The sequence below is a fragment of the Megachile rotundata genome, chromosome 15 (assembly GCF_050947335.1).
Source record: "Megachile rotundata isolate GNS110a chromosome 15, iyMegRotu1, whole genome shotgun sequence".
In the NCBI taxonomy this organism is placed as follows: domain Eukaryota; kingdom Metazoa; phylum Arthropoda; class Insecta; order Hymenoptera; family Megachilidae; genus Megachile; species Megachile rotundata.
In genome coordinates, this window is record NC_134997.1 from 8,681,507 (window position 1) to 8,698,165 (window position 16,659).

At 36.3% G+C, this 16,659-nt stretch overlaps 1 protein-coding gene across 7 annotated transcripts in view; it reads right to left on the bottom strand.

Moving 5' to 3' along the window:
- LOC100882147 (nucleolar protein 4-like) overlaps positions 1-16,659 on the bottom strand; it is a 126,511-nt gene that overhangs the window by 75,257 nt on the left and 34,595 nt on the right. For 2 of the 7 annotated variants that reach the window (XM_012286156.2, XM_076540620.1), the window contains exon 2: positions 10,055-10,129. The exons of the other annotated variants lie outside the window; for them this stretch is intronic. The gene's annotated coding sequence lies outside the window, so the exon portion shown is untranslated. The remainder of the gene's footprint in view (positions 1-10,054; positions 10,130-16,659) is intronic. 7 annotated transcript variants of the gene reach the window in all.

Sequence of the window (16,659 nt, forward strand, 5' to 3'; positions counted from 1 at the left end):
TATATAAAACTATAATCCTATAATTATATTTAGATTTTGAAACGGAGTAATGAATTATAGAAAGTTCGAGAGAAATGTGGTAATGCTTATGGAGCAAAGGTGGACATTATAAAGTGGTTACTTGTGGATTTTCCTCGATGATCTGCAATCTTTTCGTCGAAGTATGGACATCATTGCTTTTTGTTGGATAATCGTTTTAGAATGTAGAAACCACTTAATATGGAATCAGGGTCGCTAATTTTGTAGACCTGATTTAACTACTTAACCTGATTTAACATACATATTATGTAATTTGTACTTTTTCACTGCATTGGTAAAATTTGAAGCTAAATAGTGATATAAAAATAATTACAAATAGCTTCAAAATAAACTTGTACCACTACTTGTACCATTTTCGGAATGAACGGATAATGTGGGTGATATCCTCAGATTGTGACATAACAATCCGTAGTAATCGTGATTAATTCCTCCCATATCGAAACAACGTATTAATCCTTCTATTAAGACCATCTCGTGTTCTCTCACGATTTGAGGAGTTCGCGTCAACCTCGAGGAGATGAGCGATTGATGAAGAAGACCTTGAACGACGGACGGTTCGTTAAACCAGGAATGTGTGGGACTTCGTTACGGTGTTCTGGTTCCATTGCTAACGGCCGGTGTCTCGTCAATGACTTAAGGCCAAGAAACGGCTACGAAGTCCCTCTGCTAGAAACTTTCAACTGGATCTTCTACTTAGCCTTGTTAATAAGTCAGGCTATGCTAATACTTCGCAGGTGTTCCAACAGTTTTAGCAGGCCATCCCGTCCTTCGAGGCGGACTTCTGAAACAGCTGCGAATTCGCTCGACAACGGGCTTCCTTCTTCGATCGAGAAAAACCAGTTGGATCTAAAATATAGCCCCTGTTTGGATAATCTGTTAACTTACGGTACTTTGAAATTGAAAGTGAAGTTGATAAAAATAAATCAAATAAAGGAAGTTACGGGTGAAAAGAGGATAAAGTTGAGCTAAAGAAGCTAAACTAAGTCAACTAAAACTAAACAACATCGACTGAAAGTAAATGAAGCTGAACTAAATCAAGTAGAACAGAATGAAGCTAAACTACATTACCTAAGGTTGAAGCTAAATTAAATCAGCTAAGTCTGAATGGGAAAAAATGAATTGGATCAGCTGGAACTAACTAAAGAAACTAAACTTGATCAACCAAAATGAAGATGTTAAACATCGACTAAAAGTGAATGAAGAAACTGAATAAATTAAATAAAATAAAATGAAGAAGCTAAACTACATTACCTAAGATTAATGATTCTGAATCAAATCAGCTAAAACTACATGAAAAAACTGAAGTAGATTAGCTAGAACTAAATGAAGGCTGTACTAGATTAACTAAAAAGGAAGTTAAACTGAAATTGAATGAAGAAGCTGAACTAAATCAACAAAAATAGAGGAAGCTAAATTAAATCATCTAAAACTAAGGAAGCTAAATGATAACATCAACATAAAACTAAATGAAGAAAGTGAACTAGATCAGCTAAGACTAAAGAAGCTAAACGTCAACTAAAATTAAATGAAGCAGAGGTAAATCAACCAGGACTGAATGATAAAGCTAAACTAGATCAACTGAAGAAACTGAACTAAATCACCTAAGACTAAATCAACTGAAACTGAAGGAGCTAAATAAATTAAACTAAATTAACTATTATATTGAATAGAACTGCTTGGTCTGCCAGGTGCCTGAGGTGAATTTGAATTTGGAGAACTTACTGTAAATATATAGGTAGAATAAGAATGAGATGAAGAGATTATTAAGTCATTACAATTGGTTAAATATGTTTGAAAGAATCTAAAATTGACCACAAATGTCGTGGATGTGACAATGATGGTGTCAATTGTGGTCAGCTATTGTCAACAATAAACTATGCAGCTAATGTGGTTCTAGTCAATTCTACATATCAAAAATGACCAAAAATGAATGAAAGAAGCTAGGGTTCTTATGAATTTGAGCTTCGACAACAGATATCCATCACTAGATCCCAAAACCTATAGTGTATCTACCTCTTCTACAAATAAAAGAAGAATCCAAAGTATATGGACTGAAAGTATCTCCTCAATGTAGGATGTCTCGCGAGTCTACCCTCGACAGTGTAGTGAAAAGGGAAGTTTTCAAATAAAAAATCCAAAAATGCCTGTAATGTAAGAAATCAGGAAAAATTGACCGATAGAACTTAAAAAACAAGAGGTCCACAGTCTTCCAGGTGCACAGTCTTAAAAATGCCTTCTCCACAAAACATTATCCGCAAGGACACCAGCGTCGGCCCTTGACTATTCATTACCCTTTTGACCTCAAAACCCTTCCCTTGCGACCTGGAAATCCCTGACAAAACGCACATGGCCCACTTTGGCCGTAATTATCAAAATTTTTAATTTACTAAAAGACCGCTATAGCGGTACAAAAATGAAAAAACCAGAAGTCTCCGTAAGTAAAAAATAACCCAATAGAAAAAAGCACGAACGCGCTCGGCCGGAGTCGCCGTGGCGACTGACGCGCACGTAAGATGCGCACACGTTGTCGCACGAAATACGAAGATAAGCCACGTGACCTTCCCACCCTTCGGCACAGCGGCGTCAGTTGCTCGCACGAGGAACGCGAGCACATCGTGAACGTGCGCCGCTCGCCGGGCACGGGGGGCTGACGAAGAGGGCGATTGAAGGGTCGCCGATAGGGGAGGGGGCTGATCCGCTCGGAGGGGAGGCGTGACGCGCGTGCACGCCCGAAACTCAATGAACTGCTATCGATTAGCTGCTCATTTTATTCCTCGCGTTCGTGCGCCGGACCTCGTTAAATACTTCGATCCCTCCGTCATTCTCCCGCCCGTTGCCCTCCGCCGCCCGCGACTCATCATCCGCGTTTTTTTTCCGCAGGGGTAGGGAACTGAGTCACGAGGGTAGTGGGTCACGGCGCGCCGCTCTTTTTTTTTCAACCGCGAACCAAACCGGGGAGAAAGCGGGTCGTGCAGGATTACGTTTTACGATGTCCTACGCCGCTGACCAACAGACCGCGAGATTTTCTAACAGCTGTTGATCGTCGAAAGCAGTCGACGTTGACATTTCTTACGGGGACATACCTATGATATACTACAGGTCCGGAGAGTTAAACTAAATAAAACTTATAACTCTTTCAAGCTAATATTCATTATTGAAATTAAACAGTATGAGTCTCATACAATTTACTAACATTGTTCAATATATGAACTTAATCTTTAGAGAGTCTGTTCCCTAAAAGGGTAGGTCCCTGGTTAGTTAACTGATTTGTTCACGCGTAGTTTATATACTTCACTACATTTAATCTAGCCCATCATAACAATACTACTATAAAACCAATTCGCGACCAATCGACACTCCGAAGACAGATTCGCCTAATTTGTGGTCGTCTTAACGAGCGATCGTTCGATTTGGCGGAGATCCAAGGGGCGCGGAACTCGGAACGCGGAGGAGGCGAAGAGATGGGAGCCGGCGATGAAAGAGAAGAGGTGGCGGCCGTGTGTCAAAAGGTGCGTTGTACTCAAACAAAGTAAGATATAATTAGACGGGTAGACGGCTGCGACTGCAGGAAGCCCACGTGTGAAAGTCGCTCGCAGAGAACCTCAGTCATCGCTAAAAAGATCCCCAGGAGCACGGGAAATCGCGCGCTTTCTACGACTTTTACCCTGATGCGCCGAAACTTGCTTGGAAATAGAATAACACTTGTACCGTGCCGCTTTCGAACGGCAACCTCCATTTTCTTTGCGGTGCATATCCGATTGATCGGTCGTATCGAACTGTTCGTACATTCCGATCGTTTTCAAATGCACAAGCTTTTGCACAATATTGCTGTTTCAGATTGCTGTTTAACGTTGCTGGTCAATATTGCTGTTTAATATGGTTGTTCAATATTGCTGTTCAATATTGCTGTTCAATATTGCTGTTCAATATTGCTTTTCAATATTGCTACTCAATATTTCTGTTCAACAATGCCGTTGAATATTGCTGTTCAATATTGATGTTCAATATTGCTGTTCAATATTGCTGTTCAATATTGCTACTCAATATTTCTGTTCAACAATGCCGTTGAATATTGCTGTTCAATATTGATGTTTAATATGGCTGTTCAATATTACTGTTTGATATTGCGGCTCAATATAACTGTTTGATATAGTTATTCAATATTGCTATTCAATATTGTTGTTTCAAAGTGCTGTTTACAATTGCTGTTTGAAAGTGCTGTGTACTATTGCTATTTGAAAGTGGTCTTTAATATTGCTGTTCGATAGTGCTGTTTAATATTGCTATTTAAAAGTGATCTTTAACATTGCAATTTAGTATTGCTGTCTAACATTGCCATTTAAGATTGTTATACAATATTGCTATTTAACATTGCTCTTTCACATTACTGTTGAATATTGATGTTGAACATTGATGTTTAATATTAATGATTGATATTGATGTTTAATATTGCTGTTTAATATTGCTGTTTAATATTGATGTTTCATATTGATGTCTAATATTGATGTTTAGTATTGATGTTTGATATTGATGTTTAGTATTCCTGTTTAGTATGGCTGTTTTACATTGCTGTTTAACATTGCTATTTAACGTTGCTGTTTATCATTGCTATTTAATGTTGCTGTTTGGTGTTGCTGTTTAACATTACTATTTAATGTTGCTGTTTAACATTGCTATTTAAAGTTGCTGTTTGAGGTTGATGTTTTGATGTTTCTGTTTGATGTTGCTATTTAAGTCAAAATATTTCTCGGTACACCTTTTATCACAACGCACGAGCAGATGAGAGCTGCTGAGGTCGAGTCTCATTGTCAGAAGTCTTGGCATCTCTAGCGGTGGTGGGCGTCGTTGGCGATGGAACGTCTGTCGGTGGCTAACGTTTTCGTTCGCTCGTGTGTGGCTGCAAACGCATCACACATGTTGGCACACCTTATGCGAACGGATGCACACGTTCTACCTACGTAGATCCACACGGGCGGAGCCGTTTCCAACGCACAAAACGACGCGGACGCTCGATCGGGAATACCGGCCTGTCATCTTTCGAGCGATACGAAAGTGGCGCAGAAATAGCGTCGTTTGCCTGCGTTGTTCCGCGAATTTTCGCGAAAAATCGCGGAACGGCCTGCGGTTTCCTCGAGGATTAACTTGCGATTTTAAGGTGCAATTTAGAGGGGATTTTTTCGTTTCTTAGGATGGAGAATTCTGGCGATATTTTGGGCGGAATTTTAAGGTGCATAATTGAGACATAGATTTTTTTATTGGCTGAAAAATTTTAACACTTGAAATGCCTGTCATTTTCAACAAAATTTAATTTAAGTTAATTTATTTTGATTAAAATCGGAAATTTATTTATTTGTTAAGGCAATTTTGGAAAAATTTAATTTTGATTTAAATTTGAAATTGTGACTTTTAATTTTAGGTAAACTATAAATACTGAGGAACAGAATATTTCATAAAATTTTGATTGACTAAAAAATGAAAGTACTAATGAAAGTATACTAAAATGAATAAAATTAGTTAATTAAAAATAATTAAGACAGACAAAATATTTATGAAATATTAGACAGAATTCCAGTCGATCAAAAAGTCAAGAAACGTTTTATTATAATAAAAAAGTATTACCAGTTGAGTAAAAGGGTTCTTTTCTATAAAATTCGGTTTCAATTGTAGAAATTGATGGGACTTCTGTAATTTACGACGTTTCAAGAACGTAGAATAAAAGAACTGATTTATGACCAGCAAAAAAGCTGAATTGTATTCGATACAAAAGAATTTGATTATGGTTTGTATAAAGTGCACGGTTTGACTTGAATTATTGCATTTCAATAGAAATAATTGCAAATATTGCAAAGTATAATTATAAAAGCATAATTTTAGGTGAAATAAGGTAATTGTGTCTTGCAAAATTGTTATTATGCAGTTTGGAAGATTAAATTCTATTTATAAATAAGCATCGATAGTTTCAATATTTTCAGGGTGAAGAATATTAAAAATATTTTAAAGATATTGGCAATGTCAATATTATTTTAAGCATCAGTAATCTCAGTAGTATTTTACAATATTTTATTGTATTTATTATATAACAATATTTTAAAAACATTAACAATATCTCTTTGAGGATCAGCAACATTAATATTTTCAGAATTAGCAATGTTTGTAATATTTTGAATTGTAATAATATCAATTTTTCCAGTCTTAAAAATATCAACAATATTTAAAGAACATTAACAATATTTTCCTGAGCAGTAGCAATATCAATATTTTCAGCATTAATAATTTTTAAAATATCTAGAATTTTGAGTGAGTTTCGAATTTAAAAAAAAAATTGAAAATTGCAGTAAAATAAATTAATAACAAAAATAATCATTGCAGTAAAATAAATTAATAACAAAAATGACCATTGCAGTAAAATAAATTAATAACAAAAATAATCATTGCAGTAAAATAAATTAATAACAAAGACAACCATTACAATAAAATAAATTAATAACAAAAACAATCATAGCAGTTTTAATACATATATATTAATATTTCTAGACGAAATTAGAATTAAATTCCTGAAGTGAAAAATATCCCTTGAAATAATATTTCCTTGAAACAAGAATAAAATTTGTAAAAAAGGTGTTAAAAATTGACTTCACTTCGAAGGTGTCGTAGCACCAGCAGTCGGTGACTCGAGGTCTCCCATCGCTAAATCCAGTAGGGCGATAAGTAAAAAATACTCTTTGTCCCCCACCGTAGCAATGTCGCGGACTGTCTGCAAATTGCACACGACCGGTGCATCGTCTGGCACCGGCAGGTCGATGTACCCGGTGTTCGAAAAATCTACGATGACCTGCGTCACCGTCTGACGCTACCGATGTCAACCCACGAGTTGGCGCGTGAGGTTAGAATCTACTTAAAATCTACTTAAGCACTTAGTCTACTTAGGTACTTAGAAGAATGTACTTAGAATGTTTAGAATCGTTTCAAATTGTCAGAATAGAAAAATGGATGCCACATGAATTTTCGATGGTGCAATTGGGTGTCGTGGTCAATATAGTTAGGCCCGAAACAATGAGAAACAAATTAAAAATATTTCATAAGGGAGGTAGTGTGAATTCAGCAGTTGTCATTATTATTCTTATTTGTCAAAGTAATTGGACGTGTTCATTACAACTTCTTCTACTTTGGGACGCGCCAACTCGTGGGTTGACATCCGTAGGTACGTGGATACCAATCATCCACCACAACATCGATGCACACTGCGCGTTGCACTGAATGCACTTACCGTTGCACCTACGTACATACTTCCTCTGGCTATGTACGTACGTGCTGATGAATATATCAAACGTTTCAAATGTTATCGTTTCGTGTAAAGTACGCTCCACTGAAACGTAGAACTATTTTTTGTCAGAATCTATACGTCTATTTACAATTTTCAAATTTTTAGCTTGATAGATTCGTAGTTTTTGATATTGTTAAATTTTCAGATTTGTTATTTTGGAATTTTTGGTATTTGTCAGATCTTAAATTTGGAAATTTCGAATGTTTGAAATCTTGGATTTCCAAATTTGTAATTTTGCAATTCTTAAATTCCAAAATTTCTAACTTTGTAATTTTCAAAGTTTCTACATTTCCTATCGTTTCAAATTTCAACGTTGTGCGATTGTGGGTTATGCAAATTATAATTAGACTTGAATTCTAAATCGAAACGTGTTAAAAATTTCAGTAAAATTGATCATAAATGAAGCACCAGTGCGTCATGAGTGCGTCAGGTGTGCGTCACGATTGCATTGTGAGTGCGTCACGAACGCATCGTGAGTGCGTCATGAGTGCGTCACAAAGGCATCTTAAGTGCGTGACGGATGCGACACGAATCTATCATAAGTGCGTCACATGTGCGTCACGAGTCGCATTCGTCAAAACAGTCAAAGTATTTAATACTTTGAAATATTTCCAAATTTCTAAATCATCAAATCACCATATCCCCCCAAACATGTTCAGATCAACGCAAAACTTTTGCCACGCGTTGTATTTCAAGCTAAGCCCCGAGGCATTAGTCGGTCCACAAATCAGCCGAAGGAGCCTCGGCACGTTAGTTAGCCTCGGCTAGACGCGGGTAATCAGTGATTAGCGATCGCACGACAAATCGTCGGCTATTGGTAGTCAACTCGTAGGATGCAGGCTCGTTAATATCACTCTCTGGCCCCGCGAATCGCAAGTTCAAAGTCGTAGATTTCAATTAGGCGCATCTAGGCCGCGGTTGCGCGTCAAACCCAGAACGTGGCTGCTTCCCTCTCGAACCGTCGACTCATAATCGAAATGCAAAGCGGCCAGATCGATGCGATATTAGCCGCGATAGCTTATCTCCGACTCGTCACGATAATGGAAGGGCATCAGGGCTACCGTGATTGATGCAGTCGTATACGGAATAAGACTGCTGCCACGGCTGCCACGATTAATCGCGGCTATCACGGTTAATTCGTTATCGTTCCCCCGGGGATCACAACACGAAAGTGTCAGATACGCTGACATGAATTCCTATCCTTCTCGCTGGTTCTGCTATTTTCCTTTTTGTGACGCGTTCTACTTAGGCTTGCGTTCTTAGATTTTTCATGTTCTTTTGACATTTTGCAGTTAGATTATTAAGGCTTTAGATTGTCAGAATTTTTGCTATCGAGATTTTAGGCTGTCAGGGTTTTAGCTGTTGGGAGTTTAGGGTATCGGGATTTAAACTATCGGGACTTTAGGTTGTCAGGATTTTAGCTATCAGGGCTTTAGATTTCAGGCTTTTGGCTATCGGGACTTTAGGTTGTCTGGATTGTAACTGTAGGGATTTTAGATGTTGGGACTTTAGGCTGTGGGGCTTTTAACTATCGGAACTTTAGACTGTCGGGATCCTAATTATCGGAAGTTTAGGTTGTCGGGATCTTAACTATCGGAAGTTTAGGTTGTCGGGATTTTAGGGACCAAGATTTTAGATTGTCAGGATATTGGCTATCGGCACTTTGCGTCGTCAGGATTGTAACTCTAGAGATTTTAGCTGTTGGGACATTAGGCTGTCAGGATTTAGATTGTCGGGACTTTAGGCTGTCGGGATCTTAACTATCGGAGGCTTAGGTTGTCGGAATTTCAGCTATAAAGGTTTCAGATTGTCAGGATACTGACTGTCGAGACTTTGCGTTGTCAGGATTGTAGCTGTTGGGATTTTACCTGTTGGGACTGTAAGTTATCGGGATTTTAACTGTGGGGACTTTAGGTTATCAGAATTTTAGTTATCATTGTCTTAGATTGTCAGGATGTTAACTAACGAGATTTTACGTTATCAAGATTTTAGCTGTCAGGATATATGTTGTCAGGATTATAGCTGGAAGGATTTTAGTTGTCCGGACTTTAACTGTCGGGATGTTATCAATCGGGATGTTAGATGTACCCTTTCTAAAAATGTCATAAATACCATTTCTATTAATTCTGTTAAATATTCGAACTATAATTTTTGATCCAGAGTGTACATTCCGGAAAACCGCAGCAATAAAACGAAAAAAAGGAAAGCTTACAGATCCTACCTGTTCGTTTAAAAATTGCCGGTTTCTGACCGCTACCGACAGCCGCGAGTACTCTTTCGACTATTCTAGGTTAGAAAGCAATCAACCGTTTGATTACTATACTTTCTACCTGGCTGTAATTCGGCCCGCGCGAAACTTAGGTGTTACGTGGATCATCGAGAGCCACGGGTGGTGAGTTTAGCATAAAAATCTGCTCGAAACGATACCGTATGAGCGCGCGTGCAGATATTACTGGATATTACCGTAACTACCGCTGAATTATGGCAATTTTCAATTTTGCCGTGCTATCAATCGACCCCTCTAAATTGCTCGGCACGGAGGCAGGCAAAAATCGGACAGACGTCGATTTACGAATTTAGTTCTCTTATTTGTCTTCGTGTGACAATATTTGAGGGTGATATTTATTTTTTTATGAACTCGGAAATGTGTATCGAGGTGAAAGAATGTGGATAAAAATAGTAACAAAGTACCTTTGTGTTCGTTTCCCTTCACGTTTTCTCCGTGGATTGAAACTGCACGCAGAACTACCACAAACGGCAACTTACCTGTAAGCAGGAGACATGAAATTGTTTAAATGAAATTTTTTAAATGCAACTTTATGTATGAAATTTTATAAATGAACTTATATAAATACAGTTCCAAAAATGAATTTATATAAATACAGTTGTAAAAATGAATTTATATAAATAATGTTTTAGAAATGAAATTGTTTAAATGAAATTTTAGAAATAAATTGTATAAATGAAATTTTAAAAATGAAATTGTATAAATAAAATTATACAAATGAAATTGATTAAATAAATTTTTTTTAATGAAATTGTATGAATAAAATTTTATAAGCGAATTTGTATAACTAAAATTATATTAATGAGATTGATTAAACATAATTTTTTAAAAGAAGGTCTATGAATAAAATGTTATAAGTGAAACTGTACAAATAAAATTTAAAAAATTAAATTGTATAAATATAATTGTCAAAATCAATTTGTATGAATAAAATTTTAAAAATAAAATTATATGAATAAAATTTTATAAGTGAAATTATAAAAATAATCTTCTATAAACAAAATTTTATATAAAATTATAATTATTTATACAGCAATAAATATTATTAAATTATGATTAATATAAGATTTGTATAAAATTGTAACTGTAATGAAATTCATTATACAAAAATTTGTTATAAAAATTTAGAAGTGTAAAACTTTTTAAGGAATCTTGAAATGTATTCATTTTAAAGAATAATATAAAAATCCATATTTATTAAATCCTATAAAATTCCTACAAAATTCTACATAATTAATTAATTATATAAATAAATGGTAAATCACTAGAGTTCTTTTTTTTTGAATTTTGTTTTTTAAATATTCTAACAGTTTCGTAGAAACATGAATACCATATTGATTATAATAATGAACCATAATTAAATACAACACAGTTGAACACAATATTAAAATGCAATTAAGAGAATTAATTTCTCCGCCCAATTGATCTGAAAAATTTCTATGTTATCCATAGTCCGTATCATAAATTAGTCATTGTGTAAATGAAACGAGAGAAAAGATTCATATATTTTACATATCAAATTATTTCCATTCAACGTCTATTAAAATTTCATTAATTACATGTATAATATATGTATCTCGAGTAAAATGAAGTTATATATGTATCTAGTGTAAACAGTATGAATGTATACGTGTATAACTGGTATACACAAATTTCACATAGAAAGTGTATAATTCATCGAATCCTGTTATTAAATGCCAATTACCAACGTAATACCGTTATTATCATTAATTATTCGAAAAAGGTGAAGAAAGGAAGAAAAATGAATTCCTTGTTATTTGCGTTATTTAATCTGACATCTATTATAACAACGAAAGTATCTATAATTTCATTTAGCAATGTTCATTGTTCAAATATAAATATTGCTATTTTAGATGTAACTATAGATTGTTATATATTTTTAACAATTTTCGAAATTTGCTGAAAAATTTAATTTATTATTTTTATATTTTCACATTTTCACTTTTTCACATCTCTATAATTTCAAATTTCCACATCTCCAAACTCTTGTTTTTTCCACATCTTCACATTTCAAAATTTTAAGCTAAAAATCTCAAAAAAAAAAACTGAAGATCTGAAAATTCGAAAATGGCTAATTACCGTCACAACAACCCACCGTCCCAGCCAATTAAATCCAGCGCACGAAGAATGTCTTTCGTTTCGCCACGAGCAAAAGGTTGAACACTAAAAGAACGCATCTTCAAGGATCAATGATACACGCGGAGATCTAATCGCGATCTTCTGACTCATTGTTCGGCCGGTGTGTAGATCTCGTAGATCAAGATCCTTGGCTCGGGGAACGAACACGGATTATCGATCTTGAGAGATGAATTTAGCTCAATACACCTGACGACCTTTCTTGCCTCCAATCCGTTATCCTTCGTGAAAGAATCCTGCCGATCCTCACCGTTACTTCGAACAGTCACTGATCTTCGACGAAAACTGCATCTAATAGCTGCGTTTATGGCACTCGATTTCACTTTACATTTACGGAAATTTAAAATATGATTTTGTCTTCGAGGGCGATGTTATAAATATTTTAGAAATTTTTCAGAATTTTTGTTTATTATTAATGACGCTCTCATGACGCACTCGTGACGCACTCACGAGGTATTAGTGATGCTCTCATGACGCACTTATGACGCACTCACAACGTATTCATGACGAACTAATGACGCACCCACGACGCACTAACGACGTATTCATAGTACACTCATTACGCACTCATGAAGCATTGGTGACGCACTCATGACGCACACATGATGCACTCATGACGCTATTCATGACGCACTCATAACGCAGTCGTAAGGAAATCGTAATGTACTCATAACACAATCGTAAGGTAATCGTAACGCACTCGTGACGCACTTATGGTGCACTCATGATGCGTTCCCGACGCATTCATGACGCACTCATAACGCAATCAGAAGGTAATCGTGACGCACTCATAACGCAATCGTAAGGTAATCGTGACGCACTCATAACGCAATCGTAAAGTAATCGTGACGCCCTCATGACGCACTCACCACATATTCATGACGCATTTATGGTACACTCATGATGCACTCATGTGTTCGTGAGGCAATTATGACGCACTCATGTACTCGTGATGCACTTACGACGCATTCGTAACGCACTCGAACTTCAGCTATGATCAATTTTACTCAAATTTATAATACGCTTCAGTTTGGAATTCAAGTCCCATTATAATTTGCATAGTCAACGATTGCATAATACCAAATTGACATAACATTTCAACTTTCTTCGTCTGTTTTAATATTGCAGCTGTGATTGGTTAGTTCTGGCTGACGCACCTGGCAAATAAATTATAGTGCAAGGGGTTAAATATACAGGCTGATTCACGTGACTGAGTAAACTCTGTTACCAGTACTGATATAGGAAGACGTTAAAGGAGAAAGATGGTCCAAAACGTATTATAGTACTATACAGAGCGTCTCACGAACTCTGGTCCGCTTAAATACTTCGCTTATTTCAAACAACACCGGTACAGTTGTAGTTTGAGGCTATATAATATGAGCGGTCTGTAGTGAAAGACTGCATAGTATTAACGTGTATATAAATTCTCTTTTGAAAGCGCTTATACAATTTTACCGCGGAGGAAAAACGTTAGCTCGATCTGGGGTGGGATCGTAACCGACTCTCGATTGAATTCCATATTTATAGAAAACAGTGAGAATTCGGTCAATTCGCTCAGACTTTTGCCCATTATTCCAGTAAGATCGAATGAATATGTATTTCGAGTGATTAGCGATAGAAGATGCGTGCGCCGGAACTGACTACACGAACGACTTCCTCTGATTTCATTAATTTGTTAATTAGAAGCTTGATATACTGCCATAAATATTTATATCCTAGATTCGTTGACAGAGGCGATTATTTACGGCGAAGAATTGACACTGATGTCTCTATCGCGTTTCAGAAAATATGGTTATGTACATATGTAGCTGATGAAAGGCGGAAGTTCTTAGAAGCAGACATTGTTCGCGCTATCATCTTAATTTCTAATAATTCTCTGTTTTCTAACGTTGCTGTGAAAACTTTTCTGATGCATATTTGCGGCGGGTAATAATTGTACGCGATAGGTAACAAGATTTAACAAACCTCTCATTTGAAAAATTTAAAAAATTTGAAATTTCTTGAGAGCTTGAAATTTTTGAATTTTCCGAGAGCTTAATATTTTTGAATTTTCTAAAAGCTTGAATGTTGAACGCGCTTGAAAGAGCTTGATTATTTAAGAAAAGTTCAACGAAGAAGTATAAATGTTCGTAATGTGAGAAGATGTTCAGTCAGCTGAATCACACGTCAACTCCTGTGTTGACAACAGTACGCAATACAAAGTCATCAAACCTCATTAAATCTCACTAACCTTTTCTCCAAAAAGCACTACATAAATTGAAATATGATTAGAACCATAGCACAATCGCCAAAAAGGGTAAAAAATGAGAAGTCTGTTCATAGTCAGCTAAGTCACGCGCCATCTCATGGGTTGGCAACGGTACCCAGTACAAAACAAAGCTCATCAAACCTCGCTAACCTATTCTCCAAAAAAATCACTACATAATTTGAAACATAATAAGAACCGTAGCACAATCGCCAAAAAGGTTGAAAAATGATTTCCCAGTTACAGGAATTTCACGCACAGGCGATTGTATTTTCGCCGAGCCGGCAGCAAATAAATTTAATTTCCAACCTGTGAAACGGTTGCGCAGAGAGCTGCAACGATATTTTACATTTTCCATTGACAACCACTCGGCTGCTTGCACCGATGATTTAAGCTTCGACGCATCATCGCGCAGGCACATCAAAAAATTAAATCAATTAAAACAATTCGTTTAATTGAAATGATAATCGAGTTTCGACGGCGAAATCGGCTACCATCGTAGAACCGAGGTTGTACGCATTTTTCTGACAAATTAGGACGATAGTTTTACCGCAATTGGGGTAATTTGGGAAATATTGGGATGATTGATATTGAAAGAGATGTGTGATTGTGAAAATGATATGATGAAGATTTTTATTGTGGTTCGGTAATTTCTGGTGATGTTTGGAATACGGGTTGCTGTGATTTTTGAAGTTTTCCACTTTTCAAGTTTTCTAGCTTGCAAGTCTTTAAATTTCCCACTTTTACAATTTTCCAGTTTTCCATTTTTCAATTTTTCAATTTTCAATTTTTCAATTTTTCAATTTTTCAATTTTTCAATTTTTCAATTTTTCAATTTCTCTTTTTCTCAATTTTTCAAGTTTTCCAGCTTTCAAGTACTTGAATTTCCTAGTTTTCCAAAATTCAACTATTCCAGTTTTCCCATTTTCAAGTTTTCTAGCTTCAAAATATCCAAGTTTCCCAATTTTAAAGTTTTTCAACTTTTCAGTTTTCCAGCTTTCAAGTATTCGAGTTCCTTAGTTTTGAAAGTTTCCAATTTTTTAATTTTCAAGTTTTATAGCTTTCAAGTATCCAAATTTCCCTGTTTTCCACTTGTCCAGTGTTCCAATTTTCAAATTTTCAAGTCGCCATGTTATCAAGTTTTCAAGTCTCCATGTTGTCAAGTTTTAAAGTTTCATAATTTTCAAGTTTTCAAGCCATCAAGTTGTCAAATTATCAAGTATTCAGGTATTCAAGTATTCAAGTTTTCAAATCTTCATATTGTCAAATTTTCAAGTCTTATAATTTTCAAGTTTTCAAATCTTCAATTTGTCAAGTTTTCAAGTCACACAAGAAAGAATGAACCATCTAATAAGCTAGACATACGCATATAAAGTCAGCCTTTGTCATGCGCTATCAATTTCCTGACACTTTGTAAAACGTAGAAAACGCAATTATCGCTCGGAACGGAACATTGTAACAAAAATCAATTGCAATAAAGTCGCGCTTTAATCGGCAGCAGCTCGTTGCCAGCGTTTGACCATCGAATTCGATAATGAAGATTAAAACGCACCCGTTGCCCTCATTATGCCAAATTACATCGTTGAGCAGCGATAACAGTCATCCACCATTTCTCTTTTCATTAACAATACTCGTGAACCAACCTCCCTATTCGAAGAATGCCACATCTCACCATGATATTTATCTATTCAGTCGACACACGTTTAAACTTTAATCCATCACTTTTACATTTGAACACCCTCTTACTCCTTTATAACAATTTTGTCTGCATGTACCAGGTGTACTAATTTTTTTAAGATATTGCAAATATTTTAGATCAATTTGAAATACTGTTTGGTACTTTAAAATTTAACTTAACAATTTAATAAAGTAACAAATCAAACTAAGTCATAAATGTTGAACCATTAAAAATGACAAAATTGCTCAGTCATTAGAAATTCGAGGAAACGAAAATATCGAAGCCACACACGATCGAAGGTAAATAAGGAGAAGTATCCTACACCATAAAACCAACAAACAAAACTTAAAAAAGGAAAAATCTGCGAGAAAGCCCTCGAAATGCCTTTGAACGTCTCTGTCGGTGGAGCATTCCTGAGACCGGCTGCACGTTCAATTTCTCCGGGCGTTTCCATTTACAGATTAAAACGCGACACCCCGTATAAGAAATGCAGAGTCACACACCCAGTTCCAGGTGAAAGAAACACAAACAGCGAAACGATTTCGGCCTCCAGAGGGGTCTCGCGCAATAATTTCCCGATCCATTAAGGCACATGGACGTTCATAAAATACCCGCACAAACACGTGGCGCTCTAACAAGCGGAAGACCCTAGAGGACCCGGGTAGGTTGGACGGCCGCCACTAAGAATTCAATTAACGGTAATTATATGGCGACCCAACCCTCGTTACTTTTCCCTCTATCGGTGCAAGCCTTCCCCGGCCTTCTTGCAGGTGCATCCATGATGCAGAAGCCTGGCTGCCAGAAACTTCCGACCAAGTCCCATTTCGAGGAAACTGTCCGCCCTACCATCTCCAGAAAAAGGGGTTTGCATTTAATAGTGGCGCTTCTCAAGAATTGGCAGGGATTTCCGCCACCACGATCCCCTAATT